The 24,372-nt window shown below is 50.9% G+C and overlaps 1 protein-coding gene across 1 annotated transcript in view; it reads left to right on the top strand.

Annotated features, from left to right (window-relative positions):
- Window positions 1–324: 324 nt before the first annotated feature.
- The window catches only part of SCN4A (sodium voltage-gated channel alpha subunit 4), a 176,736-nt gene continuing 152,688 nt past the window's right edge, over window positions 325–24,372 (top strand). Inside the window, exon 1 of the mRNA XM_030541361.1 lies at window positions 325–424. The gene's annotated coding sequence lies outside the window, so the exon portion shown is untranslated. The remainder of the gene's footprint in view (window positions 425–24,372) is intronic.

The following is a 24,372-nucleotide window of genomic DNA, read 5'->3' as shown; positions in this document are numbered from 1 at the left end:
CTAACCTGAGCCACTGGGCTGCCTGGCTGGATCGGCCTTTCGCTGTGATGCAGTTAGCGAGCTGCTCCCAACTCTGCTCACCATGGATCACTCAGGAGCTGCTTGGGCTGAGGGGTCCCCCTTGTGTGTACCTCCCAGGGAGCCTGTCCCCTCTCTCCAGCACCCTATGATGGGGCTGCATTCAGAGGAACTGCCTCCCACTTGATTGGCTGGCCAGAGGACGAATGCCGAAGCTGAGAGAGACCGATGCTACCTGAAGAACCCCTCAGGTCCTCAGGTTTCACTCGTGACCATCTGACAGCAGCAGCTGTCCTGCCAGCAGGCACCAGCTGAGCCAAAGCCACTCACACTCTCGGAGTCGAAGGAGAGTGAAAATCTGACCCTAAAAGCTCTTTCCTTGGGACACTGCTTTTTCCATCAAAAAGTAAGTAATTGATTAAGACCTGGGTTGCTGCCAGGCAGCCGGTCAGTGTCTCGGAGCTTTTTCTCCCTAGAGTAGCACAGATACTAACTAACAAGCCCCCACTCTCCCTGTGCTTTGCCTAAATGACAGTGCAGCCTGAGGGCTCTCGCTACCCTGCTCTTGGTAGCTTAGCACTGTGACGTCCCTGGGGTCTCGTTAGGAGCCGACAGTGTCTGGAGAAACATTGCTTGGTTGTGCTTTTTCTGCCATCAGGTGACCCTCGCTCCAGACTTGGTCAGTCATGTTAGGAAAAGAGGAGAAAGTCCTTGCAGAGAGTGGCAATAAACAGAAAGCAGACAGTAAATACAGACTTACTTGGACTAACCAATCCCAGTTGTCCCACTAGGACACAGACCCTAGTGGCTGCAAACTGACTGGTCCAATTAAGGGGTGGGGGCAGAAATTACACTTCTATTCCATCTTCCTTCTGCTGAAGCACATAGCTCAAAACACAGCTTTAAAGTCAGAAATCCCCTGGCTCCTGGCTTCTCCTCCTCAAGTTCTAAATATAAACTTTGGCCAGTTCAAGCCGGAGGTTTCATGAAAGGTCTTCAGGCTGCCCTGGGTAGGGAGAGTTTGCTGCATCTCCTTTTGTGGAAGAGATCCATTGGCCCCCTTCTGCGCTGAAGTTGGGCCCCGTGGGAAAGTGCAAAGAGCCCCTTGCGGGGAAGGTCATTAGGAGAGAACAATTTCTGCGCTGTTGCGAAATGGCATAAGGTGACGTGCCAGGAGAAGACGCCATTTGAAGCTATTGCGAATCCTCTCCTATTTCCCAGCCAAAGATTCCCTGAGCCTGCAGTGCGTGGTGTGTACACAGGCAGCTGATCCCTCCCAGGGCCATGGGTCCTGGTGCCGGGATAACACAGAGAGGGCAGAGGGTAAAGAGAGGCAGAATTAGGAGAGGGGAAGAAGGGAAATAAAGGACTGGAGTGAGGAGGGGGAAGGGGAAAAAGAGAGAGGATGACTGAGAAAGGCAAGAAGGAAGGGGCTGAAAGAGGGAAACCCAGCTGGGAGGGGGACTGGGAATAAATCACAGATTGTATAGATTCTGCATGGGACTCACTCACACCTAATGACAATTTTCACATGTCTGCTGCATACACAAGGGGCCATGCAGCTACTGAATATGCAAGCAGTAATGCACATATGGTATATGTACGGGGCTATGAATCCGCCTCAGATGCAAGGGTTGCTGCACCTGTTGTATACATAAGAGGCCCTACACCTGTTGTGCATGCAAAGGGCTGGGCACCTGTTTTATGCAGCAGGGGCCATGCACCTGCTGTGTATGCAGTGGGTGATGCACTGGCTTTATACACAACAGGCCATGCACCTGCTGTGTATGCAAGGGGTGATGCACCAGCTTTATACACAATGGGCCAGACACCTGTGGTGTATCCAAGGGGCCAGGAACCTCCTGTGTACCTGGAACCTGCTGCATCCCTCAGGCCGTTGCCCTGTTCCATAAGACTTTTCTGCACTCTCCTTTGGAAGCCAGCCTTTAACTTCATTTGTGGCCTCTCAGTCAATTCCCCCAGTGGCAGTTGTTTTAACCCCCACCCAGTGGGACTGAGAACCAGAAAAAGTCTGCAAATAAATACACCAAATACATGAACGAAGTGCAGTTCTGTCTGTGCCCTGTGCCTGACCCTGATGGAAACGGAGTAAGTTCGGGAACAGATCAGATCCTCAGTGCACAAGAGGTTTAAAACCTGGCTGGAGAAATCCCTGGAGGAGACAACTCTGCACTGGTGCCCAGAAAATGAACTGGATCATCTTCTCCATCTCTGATGTATACTGTGAACTGGGAGAGGAAGCAGTGAAACCAGTGCGAGTTAGGCACCCAAATACTTGTGTGGCCCATTGGGACTGGGCAGGGCATGCACCCGCCCCTGGGGGGATTCCCCAAGCAGGAGCAGCAGCTCTTGTGCTACCCCCTGCCCAGTAGCCCTGGGGAAGGGGTGTGCTGCAGATGTGGCTGAGGATACACAGTGTGAATTGGGGGTGTGAGGAAGAGGGGCTGGAGCACTCTGTGCCCTGGCAGTTCTAAGCTATCATGCAGCCCATGTGGGGCAGTTGCAGTATGTTAGAGTGGCCCAGAGGCTGCTCTGCCTTATGCCAGGGGCTGCACGGCAGCGGGAGCAGCTCACAACAGTGGGTGATTTGTTGTAGGAAGATCCTATCTGCCCTCACCATTCTGAGCTAGCTAATACAGAGCGGGCCTCGAGCCCATTGGCGAGGGTGTGTGGGTTTAGGGGGCTAGGCAGATGCTAGGCTCAGGTCAACAATGGAGCCACATGTTGTCTAACCAGGGCCTGGAGCAGCCTGCTGCATGGGCAGTATTTGGAAAACAAATGGGGGCAGTGTGGGGTGGATGGAGAGGGTGCTGTGGGCATAGACTCCCATCACAGGTTGGCAGGTGGCTTCCCAGCCTCTAGAGCAGTGTGCAGAGCATTTTCAGGGTGGGTCTGTGGCGCCTCGTTGAGAATTAGGTGGGGAGAGTGGCCAGGTGGAGGGATCCAGGCTCCCCTTAAGTGATGGGAGATTAACTGATTAGCACTTCCTGACATGAGCATTGAACCCCGGGGCACTGGAGATCCTGGGAGTGTGCTTGCAAAAGCAGGGTGCTGCAGGCAGGTTTGGCGGAGCCTTCCCAAAAGTGGGGGGCAGGCCTCCTACCCCTGAAGCTTCTCCTCTTCCCCCAGAGGCCCCACCCACGGTGAAGATGGAAGCCAGAGCAGAGCCAGGGAACCTGAACCCCCAGCCCAGAGTGTGATGGGACAAAAGCAGCCCCCAGACAGTGTCCCCGTCTCCTGGACTCCCTGCCCAGGGCAAGTGCAGGGACCCAGGCTCCCCATAGCTGCCCATGCGGCTTTTACCCTGACGCGGCTCCAGCCAGGGGGCAGCACCTTGGAGCCACAGCCTGGCCATGGTAAGAGCCACACAGACAGCTGTGGGGAGCTGGTGCAGACCCTCCACCTGCCTTGGGTGGGGGGCCTGGGAGGTGAGGACATGGGCCGGGAGCTGCTCACAGGCCCCCCAGCACCCTGGGCAGGGGGAGGGTCCGCACCAGCTGCTGTCCCGGCTGGGGGGTGGACCTCGGGGAGAAGAGAGGGGAAGGGGTGGGATCTTGTGGCAAAAAGTGGACAGATCAGGCCCCCTGGTCTCCCTTGTTCCAGCACTCCTGGCTGCGGGCACAACATCCTCCACCTCCCTCCTGCAGTTACAGCTGGGTGTGGCACTGGTGCTTTCTCAGAGCATTGCTGGGCATTGGGTCACCCAGAGGTGGCTGCATTTCTGGGTGGAGTGGTTTCTGCCTATGAAGTTTGCAAAGCACTTGGGGTTTGTGTGGATGGAAGGAACTGGAGCCCCGGGTGATATTAGCATTGCAAAGAGGCAAGTGATGCTTGGGAAGCAAAAGGCTGATGGAATTACGACTTCCCCTTTCAATGCACGGCCGCTTATGCCATCCTAACTATGGAAATGTGCACTTAGATTTCGATCCCCCGACATAACTGCGCTGCAACACCAACTTAATAATGCCACCTCCATGCGTGGTGTAGAGTCACAGTCAATGTAGTTAGGCCACTGTCAGTGCAATTGATAAAATGGCTCCTGGTGAGGACTCACACTGCTGACATGAGAAGCAAAGTGTAGACACGCACAACCGATGTAATTACTGCGGCGATGGCATGCTGATGTAAGTTAGGTCGGCTTCCTTTTGTAGTGTAGACATAACCTCGGTCTGAGCCAATCCGATCCCAGCTGGGATGAAAACCAACCAGAGACACAAGCCATTACTGCTGCAAAACAAAGAATTGAGGTCACTCTCTGGAGAGCTGGTGACAAGAGCTAATGAGGTCAGGGAGGCTGAGATGCCCTCAAGCCTTGGTCTGGAATTACACGAAGGCCAGAACAGTGAAAAGGAACCTGAGTGTAACCCAGGATTCAGGCTTTGTGGCTATGAGGTAGGGAATAGGTGCAGAGGTGTCTTATCAGTGCTGTGGTGGTGCTTGGGGGTAGGCTTAACATGCTGACCTTAGTTGTGCACCTTGAGGTGGATGCTTTCATGGCCCCTCAGAATCTCATCTCTGGAGCTTCCTGGCTTGGGACAAAATTGTTAGAGAACATTCAGGAACCTCCCCCAAAGGTGCCAGCCCCTGCAAAGAACAATGGGGGTGGCTTTCTCCATCCCAATAGCTGGGGACAAAAATTGTCCTAGGTCAATTGCAGCTTCGTGGCCATTTGGATGGAGTGGAGGGCGTCTCTTCATCTGCTGGTGTCTGGTGGGTACGAAACCATCAAACCTGAATAAAGCGGAGATGTGATATACCTTGATTTTAGTCAGGCTTTTGACACCATCCCACATGACATTCTCATAAACAAACCAGGGAGATGTGGTCTAGATGAAATTTCTACAAGGTGGGTGCACAACTGGTTGAAAGACTGTACTCATAAAGTAGTTAGTGGTTTGCTGTCAAACTGGGAGGGTGCATTGGTGAGGTCCCACCGGAATCAGTTCTGGGTCCAGTGCTGCTCAATATTTTCATTAATAACTTGGATAACAGAGTGAAGAGCATGCTTATAAAAGGACAGGATTAGAATTCAGGATGACTGTGACACAGTGGAGAATTGGTCTGAAATCAAGAAGATGAAATTAAGTAAAGACAAGTGGAAAGTACTGCACTTAGAAAGAAAACATCAGATGCACAACTACAAACTAGGGAATAACTGGCTAAGTGGTCATACTGTTGAAAAGGATCTGGGGCTTATAGTAGATCATAGAGTGAATATGAGTCAACAGTGTGATGCAGTTATGAAAAGGCTAATATCATTCTGGGGCGCATTAACAGGAATGTTGTATGAAAGACACAGGAGCTAATTGCTCTGCTCTACTCAGCCCCAGTGAGGCCTCAGCTGGATACTGCATCTAGTGCTGGGCACCAAGCTTTAGGAAAGATGTGGACAAATTGGAGAGAGTCCAGAGAAGAGCAACAGAAATGTTAAAAGTTTCAGAGGGGCAGTTGTGTTAGTTGATATCAGCAAAACAATGAAGAGTCCTTGTAGCACCTTAGAGACTAACACATTTATTTGGGCATAAGCTTTTGTGGGCTAGAACCCACTTCATTGGTTTAGAAAACCTGCCCTGTGAGGAAAGATTAAAACTACTGAGCATGTTTAGTCATGAGAAAAGATGACAAAGGGGGAGCTGAGAACAGTCCTGAGTTAAGGGTTGTTACAAAGATGACATTGATCAATTGTTCTCCATTGCCACTGAAGGTAGGACAAGGAGTAATGGGCTTAATCTGCTGCAAGGGAGATTTAGATATTAGGAGAAACTTTGTGGCTCTCAAGGTAGCTAAGCTCTGGAACAGACTTCCAAGGGAGGCTGTGCAATCCCCATCCCTGGAGGTGTTTAAGAACAGGTTGGACAAACACCTGCCAGGGATGGTCTAGATCAGGGGTAGGCAACCTATGGCACAGGTGCCGAAGGCGGCACGGGAGCTGATTTTCAGTGGCGCTCACACTGCCCAGGTCCTGGCCACTGGTCGGGGGGGCTCTGCATTTTAATTTAATTTTAAATGAAGCATCTTAAACATTTTAAAATCCTTATTTACTTTACATACAACAATAGTTTAGTTATATATTATAGACTTATAGAAAGAGACCTTCTAAAAACATTAAAATGTATGACTGGCACGCGAAACCTTAAATTCGAGTGAATAAATGAAGACTGGGCACACCACTTCTGAAAGGTTGCCGACCCCTAGTCTAGATTTACTTGGCTCTGCCTCACCACAGGGGTTGGACTCACTGACCTCCTGAGGTCCCTTCCAGCCCGACACTTCTGTGATTCTATAGAAACAAGCAAGAAAACTGAAAGCTACCTGAAAGCCCAGCTCAAAGCATGGTCCAGAAATAATCCTGAGCGGGTATCTAATAGCAGAGCTCAAAAATCGACCTGCCAAACCAAACAAACGCCAACTCTGAGAGCATAACCCAATGAGCAGCAAAATGGCCACCCACACCTCTGTCCTTAGCCTGTCTAACCCCTTGAGGCTGTTCTCCCCATCAGCCCTAGATCTCTCTACTCTTGATCCAACGGGAAGGCAGGCATTTTAATAGAGGGAACTCCACACCCACATCCCGTAGCTTCTCGCCTCTTGTGGTGGAAGCTGTGTGGGGCCGCAGTAGTGAACGGCCCAGAGGGGACCCTGAGGCACAGGGGGAGTCACCTGATTGCTGCCCAGAAGGAAGCTGGCTCTGGCGCATGGAGGAGCAGCCTGAGGGGACCCCTGCAGTTTTGGGGATGCAGGAGGGTAATTCACCCTGTCCCTGTGGCCTACCGTTCAGTGACCCAGGCAGTGGCCTGGCATGGATGAGGAATGCCCTTGAGCTGCAGCAGGAAAATTGAGGTTTTATCTCAGGTAAATCTTCAGAGCTCAGACTTGGAGGGAGCCCCATGGAAAAGAAAGCTAGAAAAGACCTGTTAGGCCTCTAGATCACCATTGAGGGCCTGGTAGGCCATGTTTCCTAGTGCATTGGTTGGTCAGATTCAGCGCCCCACTTCCTGGGACTCATACAACACGCCCCACACCACAATTCTGCAGCCCAGGCTGTTGGCTCCCAGGAAGCCTTTCCTGCTTTTCCGGTTAAATCCACCCTTTTCAGGCTCATCCCATTTGTCCGAGATATTTCCCCTGCAGCATCCTAAAGTAATTCCTCTCCTCCTGGGGGCAAGCACCCCGCCAGTACTGGGGGGTGCCAGCATAGGTCTCTTCCTCCCCATCCCTGTAGTCTCTTAATCAAGCTAGACATTGTCACCCTCCAGATCTCATTCCCTTTGTACTGAGGAGCCTGGCTGGTGTAGCGCTAGGGTAGGGGCTATGTTGGGGGTGGAGAAAGGTAGACTGTGCTGGCAGGTGGTCCCATAGGGTCAGCATTACCACCCAGCTGGTATTTAACCAGCATGGGCAGCTGTTTTATGGATTTGCCAGTTAAGAACATAAGAACGGCCCTACTGGGTCAGAACAAAGGTCCATCGAGACCAGTGTCCTATCTTCCAACAGTGGCCAGTGCCAGGTGCCCCAGAGGGAATGAACAGAACAGGGAATCATCAAGTGATCCATCCCCTGTCGCTCATTCGCAGCTTCTGGCAAACAGAGGCTAGGCACACCATCCCTGCGCATCCTGGCTAATAGCTACTGATGGACCTAACCTCCATGAACTTCTCTAGTTCTTTTTTAAACCCTGTTATAGTCTTGGCCTTCACAACATCCTCTGGCAAGGAGTTCCACAGGTTGACTGTGCATTGTGTGAAGAAATACTTCCTTTTGTTTGTTTTAAAACTGCTGCCTATTCGTTTCATTTGGTGACCCCCTAGTTCTTGTGTTATGAGAAGAAGTAAATAACACTTCCTTATTTACTTTCTCCACACTAGTCATGATTTTATAGACCTCTATAATATTCCCCCTTAGTCGTATCTTTTCTTAGCTGAAAAATCTCAGTCTTATTAATCTCTCCTCCTATGGCAGCCGTTCTATACCCCTAATCATTTTTGTTGCCCTTTTCTGAAAGTTTTCTAATTCCAATATATATTTTTTGAGATGGGGTGACCACATCTGGACGCAGTATTCAAGATGTGACCGTACCATGGATTTATATAGAGACAATATGATATTTTCTGTCTTATTAGCTATTCCTTTCTTAATGATTCCAAACATTCTGTTTGCTTTTTGGACTGCTGCCGTGCATTGAGTGGATGTTTTCAGAGAACTATCCACGAGGACTCCAAGATCTCTTTCTTGAGTGGTAACAGCTAATTTAGACCCCATCATTATATATGTATAGTTGGGATTATGTTTTCCAATGTGTGTCACTTTGCATTTATCAACATTGAATTTCATCTGCCATTTTGTTGCCCAGTTACCCAGTTCTGTGAGATCCCTTTGTAACTTTTCTCAGTCTGCTTTTGATTTAACTAACTTGTGTAGCTGCCAGAAAAATAATGTAATCTGCCAGGTTTTTTTTACATGGGTCTAAAGATTTGCATTATTGTCACACTGCACTAGGATAGCTAATGTTCAAAGTGTCTGTGTCCAGACAGAGATTCTGCAATGTTCCCTCTTCCTCGGTTTACATGATAACAGAGAAAAACCGTCCTGTCTGCACACCGGTGTGTCTGCACACCAACATGCAAGCGCACTGCATAGGTGTGTGAGAGAGGGTTTGAGTCACACAAGAGTAAGGAGACATGGGATATCATCTGTGATGATGCCGTTCTGGCGGGACCCAACTGAGAGTGCCAATTCAGGACCAATTGCTTAAAACAGGGCAGTTACAGCCCTAGGCTGGGGTTTTTCCACCTCTAAAGCAAACCAAACCAGCCAGACAAAGAGGACTTTGGTTTCACCCCACTGGCTAACCACAAGTTACACAAGCAATTCCCTTAGACACTCCAGTCTCCCAGTATCACCACCGGTGCCACTCATCCTGGGAATGAATGGTTATGAAAACCAACACCCCAATAAAAGAAAAAGGTTCTCTCAATCCTAAAGAATCAAGCCCCAGACTCAGGTCAATATACAGATCAGATCTTACCCACAAATAACGCTGTTGCCAATCCTTTAGAATCTAAAATCTAAAGTTTATTCATAAAAGGAAAAAGATAGAGATGAGAGCTACAATTGATTAAATGGAATCAATTACATACAGTAATGGCAAAGTTCTTAGTTCAAGTTTGTAGCAGTGATGCAGTAAACTGCAGGTTCAAATCAAATCTCTGGAGTACATCCCCTGCTGGGATGGGTCATTCAGTTCTTTGTTCAGAGCTTCAGTTTGTAGCAAAGTTCCTCCAGAGGTAAGAAGCAGGATTGAAGACCGGATGGAGATGAGGCATCAGCCTTTTATAGGTTTTTCCCAGGTGTAAGAACACTTCTTTGTTCTTACTGTGGAAAATTACAGCAAAATGGAATCTGGAGTCACATGGGCAAGTTCTTCTTCGAGTGATTGCTCATATCCATTCCAGTTAGGTGTACGCGCCGCGCGTGCACATTCGTCGGAAAACTTTTACCCTAGCAACTCAGTGGGCCGGCAGGTCGCCCCCTAGAGTGGCGCCACCATGGCGCTCCATATATACTCCTGCCGGCCCACCCGCTCCTCAGTTCCTTCTTACCGCCCGTGTCGGTCGTTGGAACAGTGGAGCGCGGCTTAGCTGACCTCCACTTCCCTAGCTACTCGTTTTCTCGTATATAATTATGCAGTTATAACACTTTTATATATATATATTTGTATGGTTATACGTGTTTTCCTTGCTAACATGGTTAGTTTAGTTAGCGGGGTTCAGGAAGTAGCCCCTTCCATGAGCCCAGTGCCGGAGCCATGCATGGCTCACCGGATTTTCAAAAGGGGCCCGGCTTACCAGAAGCCGCGGCCGAAGAGAGATCTACATGACTCCTGTTTGAAGAATCACACTTGACAGATAAGTGCCCCATTTGCAAGGCTTTTAAGCCGAGAACAAAAAGGTGCGGGACTTTCACTTGCCCCTCCACCTTGGGCGCGGAGCGATGTTCAAGCGGCGGGCAGAAGCGCCTCCTCGGCACCGGACCCCGCCGGTACCACCAAGGCCTTCCGGCACCGACCGTCGCCGGCACCGATGTCGACTCGGCACCGTTCCCTTCTTCCGAGGTCGAGAGAGTCTACGATTCCTGCTGGTGCCTGGCGGCTCCCCGGCACGCGCCGTGGTTGAGCCCCCTGCTCCCGCTACTTCCGTGCCACCTGCATCGCAGCCAGAGAGCTCGCCTCAGTTGCGTTATCCGGCCTGCAGAGGCACCGATGACTTCGGCTCCGTCGATTCCAGTCCCCCAGGACCAGGGAATCCGGTGCCTGGCAGCTCCCCGGCTCGCGCCGTGGTAGAGCTTACTGCTCCTGCTGCTTCTGTGCCAGCTGCACCACAGCTAGACAGCTCGTCTAAGATGGCTCGCCCGGCGCCGACGACGTCGGCACCGTCGATCCCGGTCCCACGAGGGCCGTAGAATCCGGTGCCTGACGGCTCCCCGGCACGCGCCGTGGTTGAGCGTATTGCTCCTGCTGCTTCCGTGCCAGCGGCACCGCAGCCAGAGAGCTCGTCTAGTCGGATCGCCCGGCGCTGACACCTACTACGGCACCGATGACGTCGTCACCGTCGATCCCGGTCCCATAAGGGCCGTAGAATCCGGTGCCTGACGGCTCCCCGGCACGCGCCGTGGTTGAGCGTATTGCTCCTGCTGCTTCCGTGCCAGCGGCACCGCAGCCAGAGGGCTCGTCTACGTCGGATCGCCCGGCACCGACGCCTGCTGCGGCACCGATGGCGTCGGCACCGTCGATCCCGGTCCCACACGGGCCGTGGAATCCGGTGCCTGACGGCTCCCCGGCACGCGCCGTGGTTGAGCGTATTGCTCCTGCTGCTTCCGTGCCAGCGGCACCGCAGCCAGAGGGCTCGTCTACGTCGGATCGCCCGGCACCGACACCTGCTGCGGCACCGATGGCGTCGGCACCGTCGATCCCGGTCCCACACGGGCCGTAGAATCCGGTGCCTGACGGCTCCCCGGCACGCGCCGTGGTTGAGCGTTTTGCTCCGGCTGCTTCCGTGCCAACGGCACCGCAGCCTGAGGGCTCGTCTACGTCGGATCGCCCGGCACCGACACCTGCTGCGGCACCGATGGCGTCGGCACCGTCGATCCCGGTCCCACACGGGCCGTAGAATCCGGTGCCTGACGGCTCCCCGGCACGCGCCGTGGTTGAGCGTATTGCTCCGGCTGCTTCCGTGCCAACGGCACCGCAGCCAGAGAGCTCGTCTACGTCGGATCGCCCGGCACCGACACCTGCTGCGGCACCGATGACGTCGGCACCGTCGATCCCGGTCCCGCAAGGGCCATAGTATCCGGTGCCTGACGGCTCCCCGGCACGCGCCGTGGTCGAGCTACTTCTCCGGCTGCTTCCGTGCCCACGGCACCGCGGCCAGAGGGCTAGTCTAAGTCGGATCGCCCGGCACCGACACCTGCTTCGGCACCGTCGATCCCGGTCCCGCAAGGGCCGTAGAATCCGGTGCCCGACGGCTCCCCGGCACGCGCCGTGGTTGAGCGTATTACTCCCGCTGCTTCAGTGCTGACGGCACCCCAGCCAGACGGCTTATCTAACTCGGTTCTCCCGGCACCGGCACCTACCGAAGCTCTGATGACCTCGGTACCATGGATCCCGGCCCCACGAGGGCCGTCGAATCCGGTGCCTGACAGCTCCCCAGTACGCACTGTGGTTGAGCCTGCTGTTCCCTGCGCGCCGGAGATGTTACCAACGGCGAGGGCTCTCAGTGCCATGACGGAGTCAGTGCTGCCTGACCCGGGCACCGCCGGTACGGGTAATACAGTCTCTTCAAGGGACTGTCCCCTGTCAGTACAGCAGAGCGGCACCGTCTATGATCACGGTCCCGCAGACGCTCCAAGTCCTGTCGGCACGCCGGACACCACTGGCAGTCCCGGTACTGTTTTCCTCGGTACTGGTCACACTCACTGCACCGGTCGGTATCCCGTTCGCCGACCCGCTATCGGCACCGTTCCGACATCTGGCACCGGGGCAGGTACCTTGACTCCTGTAGCTCTTCTCCGAGCCTCGAGATCTCGGTCGACCTCCCGACACCGTTCTGGTTGCGGGTCTGGATCTCGTTCCAGGTACCGATACGCCTCCCGATGCCGGTCCCCGGTGCCGAGTTGGGCAAGGTCCGAGTGAGTCAGGGACTCGGCCCGTGCCCTCTTTTAGTACCTCCATGGCCGTCCGGACACGCATCCGTGTCACCCCATATGCGCGGATTTTATGCTCAGGACCACGATCCTGATATCATGGCCAGCGGGCGCCAGCCCCGAAGCGGAAAGAGCCTTGGCGAATGCAAGGTGTACTCTGCAGGGGCCCTGCACCTCTGGGTAGCAAAGCAACAAGCCTTGCTTAGCTGCGATAATTATAGCACCTGGGTGGAGGAGTTTCTCCCTCGAACCTCCCACCTAGAGTTCGCTGCCGTCTTGGAGGACGGGGGAAAGAATTTACCCTTTGTTGGTAAAGGCATCTTCGCGGCAGAGACAGCCCCAGACTGCGAAGCCTGCTGGACAATAGGGTCCTAATGCGTCTCAGCATGTATACGCCTGCGACCAAACGCAGGCCTTTATGGCCCCAGCCGCCATACTCTGTGCCTAGCCAGAGGCAGAACTCTGGAAAACGGCAAGGCCAAGGTGGTCGCAGACAAACGTCAGGCCCCCTAAAAAGCCAAAGTCGATGTCCCTCGCAATTACCACTGGGACCAAAGACGGACCTTCCAAGGTTCACCGGAGGGCGGTGTACCAGTCGCAGGACGGGATCCTGATCCCGCTTTCTCCTGGCATGGCCCCAGTTACTTTTAGGTCGCTGGGTCCTGCGCACGATGGAGCACAGGTACCACCTTAAAATTGCTCCAGCCCTGTCCCCCTTCAGCGGACGAAAGGGGCTAGGGGTTTTACTCCCGTTATGCCCTAGTCCCCCACTCGACCACAGGTCAGACCTTCCTGGTCCTGCATGGACTCAACCGGTTTGGGATAAGGTTGAAGTTCTGCATGGTATCCCTGGGAACCATTATTCCATCCTTGCCTCCGGGGGGCTACTATGCCGCCCTGGATAGGAAGGACGCGTACTTTTGCAATGCCATCTTCCCTCCGCATGGGAGATGCCTCCGCTTTATAGCCAGCGGTGAATACTCCCGGTTTACGGCCATAGTCGCCGCCTACCGTAGCTATGTCGGATATGCGTTTTTCCGTATTGGGACGATTCGCTTATCCGAGGAGACTCTGACACACAAACCACTCAGCCCGTGGGCATCGTCACGGTCTTATTCACAGATCAAGGCCTGATGATTACTAATAGAGCAATCCGCTCTGGTTCCCACGCAGAGGTTGGGCTTCCTAGGGGCTATCTTGGTCTCCTACCTAGCCGGAGCCTGCTTATCGCAACTGCGGTTTTAGGCGATGGCATCAATCATCTGAGGTCTGAAGGCTTTCCCAACGACCTCAGCTCGTTCTTGTCTCAGTCTCCTGGGTCCATGGTTGCCCGCAAGTTTGTAACCAAACGCGCCAAGCTCCGCCTCCGTCCTCTCCAAGTCCGGCCCACCTCGGCGTACCGCTTGGACAGGGAGCCAATGGTCATGGTAGTCACCGTTCCCTCGAACGCCTTAGGCTCCCTAGAGTGGTGGCTAACTCCCTCCTTGGTGTGGACAGGATGCGGTTTCATCCGCCCCAGCCCTCACTGCCCCTGACGGCGGACGCATCATCTCTCTGCTCGAGTGCTCATGGTCACCTCCGAGCTTAAGGCCTTCGGTCTTCTAGGGAGCTGGCATTCCTCATTAATGCCCCAAGAATGAGAGTAGTCCGCCTGGCATGCCAGGGGTTCCATCGGCAGCTGCGAGGCCGTTGTATCTCGGTGTTTACAGCCAACACAATGGCCAGGTGCTTCATAAGCATTCAGGGGGGACATAGTCCTCCCCCCTTTTTTGTCAGGAGGCCATCCATTTCCGGGTCTTTTGCATGGCCCACTCGATGGAGCTGGCGACGTCCTTTCTCCCAGGCGTTCGGAACGTCTTATCTCTTTGACTCAGCAGGTCTTTCCTGTCTTACGAGTCATCACTCTGCCCCATGTGAGGCGTCCCGCTTTCCGGAAGTGGAAATGGTTCCTCGCACAGACCTGTTCGCTCACCGCGAGTGCAGGAAATGCCAGATGTTCTGCTCCTTCCAAGGTCTCTCCTCGGAATCGATCTTGGTCGCATTCCTGATGCCGTGGAACGGCCAACTGCATTATGCCTTCCCGCTGTTCCCACTGGTTCGTTACGTCCTGCTCAAATTCCGCAGGGGCGGAGCGTGCATCATCATCATGATCACTCCAGAGTGGTCCAGGCAGCACTGACATACCACGTTGCTCGGCCTGTCAGCCCAGACCTCATCACTCAGGGCAATGACAGGCTTCGTCACTTGGACCTGCAGCCTCTTCGCCTCACGTACCTGAGTCGGGGTGACAGGCAGCCTTCCGCCTGGTCAACGTACCGAGCCAGGTGGAAGCGTTTCCTTTACAGCTGCAGTACGCTCGATCTTGCTCCTGCTGAGGTCTCGATCCCCTCTATTTGGCCTGCCTCTGGCCTTCAGCGGCAGGATCTGGCGGTATCATCGCTGAGGATACTCTCAGCAGCCATCCCTACCTTCCAGCAGGCTAAGATGGACGTTCAGTGTCCCACTATGGGTTCGAGGTCCCTCAAGGGCTTGGAGCGCTTGCACCCTCGGGTGCGCCGCCCAGCCCCGCCCTGGGGCCTCAACCTAGTCTTGGCCAGACGGGTCTCTGAGATCAGAGCTCTTACGAAGGTTCCACAAAGACAAGGTGCAGTTATGACCGCACCCGGCTTTCCTCCCTAAGGTGTTTTGGCCTTTTATGTTACCCACAGCTCAACGCAATGGGCATAACCGTTGCACTCCTTGGACATCTGTGGAGTGCTCGCATTAGTTGTGCTGACAGAATCATTTCCTAAGGTGCCCCAGCTCTGCCCCGGTAGCGGGCCAAAGGGAGGGCTTGCTTGTTTTCCTCTCAGAGGATCTCATCTTGGGTGATGGCGGACATCCCCACTTGTTATGATTTGGCTCATATTTCCCCAAGCCACATCACCGTGCATTCTACCAGGGCTCAGGCTTCATCTGCCGCCTTGCTGGCTCGTGTTTCTACCCACGAGACCTGTCGCGAAGCTCCATTGGTCCTCGGTCCTTACCTTTGCTTCGCAGTATGCCCTGGTTCAAGAGAGGCTGTAGCCTCTGGCTCGGCAGTTTTATTCTGCCACATTTCACTCCGACCCCACCGCCTTTGTAAGGCTTGGGATTCACCTAACTGGAATGGATATGAGCAATCACTCGAAGAAGAAAAGACGGTTACTCACCTTTGTAACTGTTGTTCTTCGAGATGTGTTGCTCATATCCATTCCACACCCGCCCTCCTTCCCCACTGTCGGAGTAGCCGGCAAGAAGGAACTGAGGAGCGGGTGGGCCGGCAGGAGTATATATGGAGCGCCATGGTGGCGCCACTCTAGGGGGCGACCTGCCGGCCCACTGAGTTGCTAGGGTAAAAGTTTTCCGACGAATGTGCACGCGCGGCGCGTACACCTAACTGGAATGGATATGAGCAACACATCTCGAAGAACAACAGTTACAAAGGTGAGTAACCGTCTTTTCCTGCATACTTTGCTGAGTTACAAGGCGTATCTGCCTTCTCTCAATGGGTCAATTGTATAGCTGATGGTCCTTAATGGGCCATCAAACAGGTTAGGCAGCGCTAACATCAACTTGTCTGGGATGTCTCCCAGAAGCACAGCATAAGTTTGAAATACAGACAGTATAGAGCCAATACTCATAACTTCAATTACAAAATGATACATACATATTGTGACAGACCCAGGCCAGTGGGGTGCAGGAGTCTGGTAGAGGGCAAATATACTGGTCACTGGGTGAGTAGTTTTCTGTTCCCTGAGTGAGGAGAGCAGGGTCTGCACTAGAGTAATCAGGAACTTGCTAGGACCAATTAAGGCAGACAAGCTGATTAGATCACCTGCAGCCAATCAAGGCAGGCTAATCAGGGCACCTGGGTTTTAAAAGGAGCTCACTCCAGTCAGATGGGGGAGGAGCCAGAGAAAAGGAAGTGCGTGTGAGGAGCTGGGAGCAAGAGGTGCAAGGAGTTGAGAGTGACAGAGTGTGCTGCTGGAGGACTAAGGAGTACAAGCGTTATCAGACACCAGGAGGAAGGTCCTGTGGTGAGGAGAAAGAAGATGTTTGGAGGAGGCCTTGGGGAAGTTGCCCAGGGAGGTGTAGCTGTCACAAGAGGCACTATAGACAGCTGCAAATCCATAGGGCCCTGGGCTGGAACCTGGAGAAGAGGATGGGCCCGGGTTCCCCCCAAACCTCCTAACTCCTGATCAGACACAGGAGGAGTTGATCCACACTGTGGGGGAGATCACTGAGGTGAGCAAAACTGCCAATAAGCACAGGACCCACCAAGGTGGAGGAGGAACTTTGTCACAATATAGATAGCATAATCATAACCAGCAACCCATAACCTGGTCTTAGACACTTTATATGATCCTCTTTTCCATAAGATTTGGTGCCACTACAGGACCTTGGTTGCAACTGTAAGCAGTCAGGATGAGCTCTACCCTGACATCTGGTGGTGAATTATGGTGAGTGTGGAAAAGAATTTCAGAGGCTGATTGTGTTTGCAAAGGCACACCCACTCTGCCTAGCATAGCCCAGGCAGCCTAAAATAGTTATTTTCGAAGCTGTGGGATCCCCAATTTCTTTGTTATCAGGGCAGGAGGAATAAAGTGTTGTCACCCTGATTAAGTAAATGAGGAACTATGAAACTGTTTTATGATAAAGGGTTTCACTATCAACTAAATAGCACTTGCTAGACAAGGGACATGAGTTCCAAAGCCCAGTGAATTGAGAGAGGCTGGGGACAGGTATTTGTACTTGGTGGTGTAGGTGCCTTGTGTGAGCCAGAAGCACCAGTTCCACCTACTCCTCTCTTCACTGTGGAAAATTAGAGTTGATTTTTGATTCCCTTAAGAATCTAGATACAGGTTACTGACCTGAACTCACTATGGGCTAATGGTGCACTAGCACTGGGGCTCCCCTGCTGTGAGCTGAAATCACTGAAGAGCTGGAATTGCTGAGCTGAGAGAACTGAGTACTGTGCTAATTAGTGGGGGAGCCTGAAGCTATACTGTGGAGCAGAGAGCTGGCAGAGCAGAATGGAGCAGTTTGTGGAGCCACAGAGTGAGTGGAGCTGAGCAGTTGTGGGGACGGCTAGAGCCGATCATGGGACAGCTGGTGGAGCAGAGCAGCTGGCAGAGCGGAGTAGCTGTGGGACAGGTGGAGCGGCCCACAGAGTGAGCAGAGCCGAGCAGTTTGCGGGGATGACTGGAGCAGATCACGGGAGGGCTGGTGGAGCAGAGCCCCTGGTGGAGCAGAGCAGTTTGTGAGGACGGCTGAAGGAGCAGAGTAGAGTGGCTGGTAAAGCGGAGCAGTTTGTGGAGAAGGTGGAAGCAGAACCCCACGGAGAGGCAGGGCAGTTGGCCCCGGACCACGTAAGGTGCCCCTTTCTGTCCAGGCTGGCGGCGGGAGGGGCGGGACCGCTGCAGATAGACTCTCGAACTCTGGGGCTGCACTGACCCAGGACAGAGACTTTTGGATTGTGGGACTTTTGGCACTGTGGGTGATCTCTGGGTTGCTGAACTCTAGGGACATTTGGGGTATTGGACTTTGGAGTCTTGGGGTGATTTGGGAGTTGCTGGACTCAAGAGCCCAGGGAAAAGGACACGGCCCAATTTCCTGGGTTGGGTCTTTGCTCATGGTTTGGTCTAGGAACTCTAGTTGAGGTGTTTTCCCAATTTAGTGCTTGTTGTTTATCTCATATAATTAAACCTTTTCTGCTACACCGAGACTCTGTGCTTGCGAGAGGGGAAGCATTGCCTCTTTGAGGCACCCAGGGTTGTGTGTAAGATTTTCCCAGGTCACTGGGTGGGGGCTCGAGCTGATTTTGCATTACGTTGTAGGGAAGGGACCCCTATGTATTGAACCTGGCCCTGCTATTATCATTTTGGCCTGGCAGAAGGATTACACAGCCATGTTCTGTATGGTCCCAGATTATATCAATAACATCATATCATCAATCTTATCTATATGTGTTATCTCTCTAGATACTATAGGTGGCTGGTGAGGTTGTGGTGAGGTTGCAGAATTGCCTTGTGGTTAGGGTTGCAGCGGGCTTGTCTTGTGGAGTGGGGGGCTGCTGGGTTTTTTTTGCATTTCAAAGATGCTAGCCCTACATAGGGGCTGTAGCTAGCCACTGTGCTTTAGAGTAGCCCAGGCAGTTGCATGCAGTGGACAATGGGCACAGCTTCAAATCAGGCCTGTGATGTCCTTTTAACAGAGAGAGTCTGACCCACAATCCGCAGTGAGTTCTTTTCAGAGTCTGAGCTAATAAACAAGCCAAATGGTCTTGCTCCTGGAGCCACCAGCCCAACCATGGAGGCCCTGTGTAGACTGTCCATCAATAGACGGATTCGGGATGGTGCATTTCTGAGTTCAGGACACAAGTTGTCTGTTACTGAGTCTGGAACAAACAGCGCTGTGGCTACGTCTACACTACAGGATAAATTCGAATTAGCTTAAACCAATTTTATAAAACAGATATTATAAAGTCGATTGTGTGCGTCCACACTAGGCACATTAATTCGGTGGTGTGTGTCCATGGTCCGAGGCTAGTGTTGATTTCTGGAGCGGTTCACTGTGGGTAGCTATTGTAAAATAATGAGGCCAATAACGTCGATTTGCGTCCACACTAATCCTAATCCAATATAGAAATATCGATTTTAGCATTACTCCTCTCGTTTTGTAGGAGTACAGAAATCGATTTAAAGAGCCCTTTAAATCGATATAAAGAGCAGTGTAGTGTGGACGGGTTCAGCGTTAAATCGATTTAACACTGTTAAAATCAGTTTAACAGCGTAGTGTAGACCAGGCCTGAGTTGCCATGTTGTGGGCAACAATTGGCTGCATCTGGAATCCCATCTGCACACAGTGTCTTGTGAAGGGAAGGCACTTGGGAAGGCACTCTGGACTAAACAGGGAGACAGGGAACTACAGATTAAAAGACCTCACCCTGGGGCTGCTGCAGCCCTGCTGTAGGACCCAGCAGCTATTTTAGCTACAGTCAAGAGCCCTGGGGGCCATGACGTTTGTGCTTTGGGCAACTTAAAGGAGAACGGGAAATTCTGATGAGATCTCATAAGAACATCAGAATGGCCATACTCGGTCTGACCAAAGGTCCATCTAGCCTAGTATCCTGTCTTCCAACAGTGGCCAATGCCAGGTGCCCCAGAGGGAGTGAACCTAACAGGTAATGATCAAGTGATCCTCTCTCCTGCCATCCCTCTTCACCCTCTGACAAACAGAGGCTAGGGACACCATTCCTTACCCATACTGGCTAATAGCCATTAATGGACTTAACCTCCATAAATTTATCTAGTTCTCTTTTAAACCCTGTTATAGTCCTAGCCTTCATAACCTCCTCAGGTAAGGAGTTCCACAAGCTGACTATGCACTGTGTGAAGAAGAACTTCCTTTTATTTGTTTTAAACCTGCTGCCCATTAATTTCATTTACTGGCCCCTAGTTCTTATATTATGGGAACAAGTAAATAACTTTTCCTTATTCACTTTGTCCACATCACTCATGATTTTATATACCTCTATCATATCCTGCCTTAGTCTCCTCTTTTCCAAGCTGAAAAGTCCTAGCCTCTTTAATCTCTCCACATATGGAACCTGTTCCAAACCCCTAATCATTTTAGTTGCCCTTCTCTGAACCTGTTCTAGTGCCAGTATATTTTTTTTTAGATGAGGAGACCACATCTGTACACAGTATTCGAGATGTGGGCGTACCATGGATTTATATAAGGGCAATATAATATATTCTCAGTCTTATTCTCTATCCCCTTTTTAATGATTCCTAACATCCTGTTTGCTTTTTTGCCTGCTGCTGCACATTGCGTGGATGTCTTCAAAGAACTATCCACAATGACTCCAAGATCTTTTTCCTGATTAGTTGTAGCTAAATTAGCCCCCATCATATTGTATGTATAGTTGGGGTTATTTTTCCCAGTGTGCATTACTTTACATTTATCCACATTAAATGTCATTTGTCATTTTGTTGCCCAATCACTTAGTTTTGTGAGATCTTTTTGAAGTTCTTCACAGTCACTATCTTGAGCAGTTTAGTATCACCTGCAAGCTTTGCCACCTCAATTTTTACCCCTTTCTCCAGATAATTTATGAATAAATTGAATAGGATTGGTCCTAGGACTGACCCTTGAGGAACACCACTAGTTACCCCTCTCCATTCTGAGAATGTACCATTAATTCCTACCCTTTGTTCCCTGTCTTTTAACCAGCTCTCAATCCATGAAAGGATCTTCCCTTTTATCCTATGACAACTTAATTTATGTAAGAGCCTTTGGTGAGGGACCTTGTCAAAGGCTTTCTGGAAATCTAAGTACACTATGTTCACTGGATCCCCCTTGTCCACATGTTTGTTGACTCCTTCAAAGAACTCTAAGAGATTAGTAAAACATAATTTCCCTTTACAGAAACAATGTTGACTTTTGCCCAGCAATTTATGTTCTATGTGTCTGACAATTTTATTCTTTATGATTGTTTCAACTAATTTGCCTAGTACTGACGTTAGGCTTACTGGTCTGCAATTGCTGGGATCACCTCTAGAGCCCTTTTTAAATATTGGCGTTACATTAGCTAACTTCCAGTCATTAGGTACAGAAGCTGATTTAAAGAACAAATTACAAACCATAGTTAGTAGTTCCGCAATTTCACGTTTGAGTTCTTTCAGAACTCTTGGGTGAATGCCATCTGGTCCCGGTGACTTGTTACTGTTATCAATTAATTCCAAAACCTCCTTTAATGACACCTCAATCTGTGATAATTCCTCAGATTTGTCACCTACAAAGGATGGCTCAGGTTTGGGAATCTCCCTAACATCCTCAGCTGTGAAGATTGAAGCAAAGAATTCATTTCGTTTCTCTGCAATGACTTTATCATCTTTAAGTGCTCCTTTTGCATCTCGATTGTCAAGGGGCCCCACTTCCTGCTTCTAATGTACTTAAAAAACATTTTATTACCTTTGGAGTTTTTGGCTAGCTGTTCTTCAAACTTCTTTTTGGCTTTTCTTATTACATTTTTACACTTAATTTGGCAGTGTTTATGCTCCTCTCTATTTACCTCGCTAGGATTTGACTTCCACTTTTTAAAGAGTCTATTTATCTCTCACTGCTTCTTTTACATGCTTGTTAAGCCACGGTGGCTCCTTTTTAGTTCTTTTACTGTTTCTTAATTTCGGGTATACATTTAAGTTGGGCCTCTATTATGGTGTCTTTGAAAGGTGTCCATGCAGCTTGCAGGGATTTCACCTTTTAATTTCTGTTTAACACCCTCATTTTTGCATAGTTTCCCTTTCTGAAGGTAAATGCCACGGTGATGGGCTGTTCCTGTGTTCTTTCCACCACAGGAATGTTAAAACTCAGGCTAAATTCTATGTTTGCAAGGGGACTTGGGGCAGGGACCATCTTTTTGGTCTGTGTTTATGTGGCACAATGGGGTCCTGCCTATGGCAACACAAATAAATAATAACAATAGTCTTTTTAAAGAAGCTAACCCAGGCCTCAACACAGATCTTAGCGGACAGGTGACCCCTCTGTCATGTACATTGGCCAAACTGGACAGTCTCTACGCAAAAGAATAAATGGACACAAATCTGACATCAGGAATCATAACATTCAAAAACCAGTGGGAGAACACTTCAACCCCTCTAACCACTCAGTGACAGACTTGAAGGTGGCAATTTTGCAACAAAAAAATTTCAAAAACAGATTCCAAAGAGAGACTGCTGAACTCGAATTAATATGCAAATTAGATGCAATTAACTCAGGCTTAAACAGAGACTGGGAATGGTTGGGTCATTACACTAACTGAATCTATTTCCCTATGTTAAGTTCTCCTCACACCTTCTATGGGTCATCTTAATTATCACTTCAAAAGGTTTTTTTTCTCCTGCTGATGATAGCTCATCTCAATTGATTAGACTCTTCCTGTTGGTATGGCACCATCCACCTTTTCATGTTCTCTGTATGGATAAATATCTCCTGTCTGTGTGTTCCATTCTATGCATCTGAAGAAGTGAGCTGTAGCTCACGAAAGCTCATGCTGAAATAAATGTGTTAGTCTCTAAGGTGCCACAAGTCCTCCTGTTCTTTTTGTACTACGAGTCTGAGACATGGGCAATGATTGTCTTAGCCATATGCTCTTTCACCCTGGGTTCTGGATGAGCACTAGACATAGGATCTTTTTTTTTTTATCTCCTAGGATAAAATTCCCAGTGGTCAGCCATAAGGTCACCTCCTTCCTCATCCTATGGTAATCTTAGGAATCTTCGGTTCTTAGAACAGATTTTAGGACAGGAAGTGAAGAATACTGTACCCAATTGAAACGGCAGGGGGGATTTAGTGTCGTTAGCCAGCTGGACTGTGGCCAGAGTTATGGGGCCAATTTTAGTCCTGGTGCAAGCAACAGCAACCCCAGTGATGTTTTAGTTATGCCCAGGACATATTGGCCAAGGTAGAGACTGATCCTAAACCATTTGAAGCCATGTCACAAGAAGCATTGTGCAAAGCATCACCCAGACATCAGAGAATGATCTATAAATTGCACAAGTACTTGTTAAATGGGAAATGCAGGCCTAGCATGGAGCTTCTGGTAGCTGTCAGGAGTATCTATAAATAGAAAAGCGTGGGGGCAGCAGGAAGAGGAGTTTGACATAACCACAGTTCAAGTACTAACCATTCCTGAAACAAAATCTGACCACACTCTCCAACATGAAACAGAGTGTTTACGCCAGCTTGAGATGCTTACTCAAGAGAAAAGGCCAAACACCATGTCTGTTAGGATTGTCGAGCTGAAATTGCTGTATGTGCTGGGATTTATGTGCAGAGGATATTGTATCACAATATTGCACAGCATCAGGTTAGAGACGCTAAGTATGATCAGCAGGGCCCCAACAGGTATGGTGAAGGCTAAGAACAGAGCCCAGGGGACCTGGTCCAACCAGACAGGAACATTGCCCTCTATCCATGGGTGAAATCTGTAGTCAGTGCAGGAAACAGAATGCAAACAAATCACTGAGACCACAGGAGGATCCTGCTCGCCCATCAGCCATGGCTGGCTTGACAGTATTAGCATTAGACTGAAGGGATTGCCTTTTACTTCCCCAGGAGCAGGGCCGGCTCCAGCTTTTCTGCCACCTCAAGTGGCTAAAAAAAAAAAAAGAAAAGACGAGCAGCGGCACTTCAGTGGCAGCTCAACCGCGCTGCTTCTTCTGCGGCAGGTCGGCAGCGGGTGCTCCCTCTCCAGTGCAATTCAGCGGCAGCTCAAAGAGGAAGAGAGGAAATGAGGGACCTGCCGCTGAATTGCCACCAAAGACCCGGATGTTCTGCCCTGAGACCAGATGGAGTGCTGCCCCTTTGAATGGGCTGCCCCAAGTACCTGCTTGCTACACTGGTGCCTGGAGCCAGTCCTCCTTGTGAGGTGTAGTGACTAGAGTGCTAGACTACTGCATAGGAGACATGGGTTCTAATCCTGCCTCTGACCTTCTATAAATTGCCTCCCCTCCTACTCTTAATTTGTGTTATCTATTTAACAGTTCTTCAGGGCAGCAGTGATTTCTTGCTCTCTGAACCTGGCACGGTGGGGCCCTGATCTCTGTTGGAGCTAGGGTTACCAGACATCTGGGGTTTCCTGGACATTTCCTCTTTTTTGGTCTGCTGATCTCCGTCTGGGTGGATTTTTCAAATAAAACGAACTATCCAGTATTTTTCCTTGTGGAGTAGACGCTGCAGATAGAAAAGAGCCATCTCTGTGCTCAGATTGGTCTGTCCCCTGCATCCACAGATGCCAGATCCTGCCCACCCCAGCCTGCCCTGCTCCCACTTCCCCAGTGATGTTTTAGTTATGCCCAGGGCATATTGGCCAAGGTAGAGACAGACCCTAAACCATTTGAAGCCTGCTCCCACTGGTCACCAACTGCCCTGCCCCCTCCCTGGCAGAGGCCATTTCTAACCTGCCCAGAGAGCAGCAGCTGTGCTTTGAATGCACCTGATTTATTACTCATAGACCAGACATTCTGAAACCCCACCATCCAGGCCCCTCACTGCATCAGACAGCCCAATTTGGGGCCATCCCAGTGGAGAGCAGCCAGCAAGTGACTG

This window comes from Gopherus evgoodei, chromosome 23 (assembly GCF_007399415.2).
Source record: "Gopherus evgoodei ecotype Sinaloan lineage chromosome 23, rGopEvg1_v1.p, whole genome shotgun sequence".
NCBI lineage: Eukaryota > Metazoa > Chordata > Testudines > Testudinidae > Gopherus > Gopherus evgoodei.
This window is presented reverse-complemented; position numbering and strand designations above follow the sequence as displayed.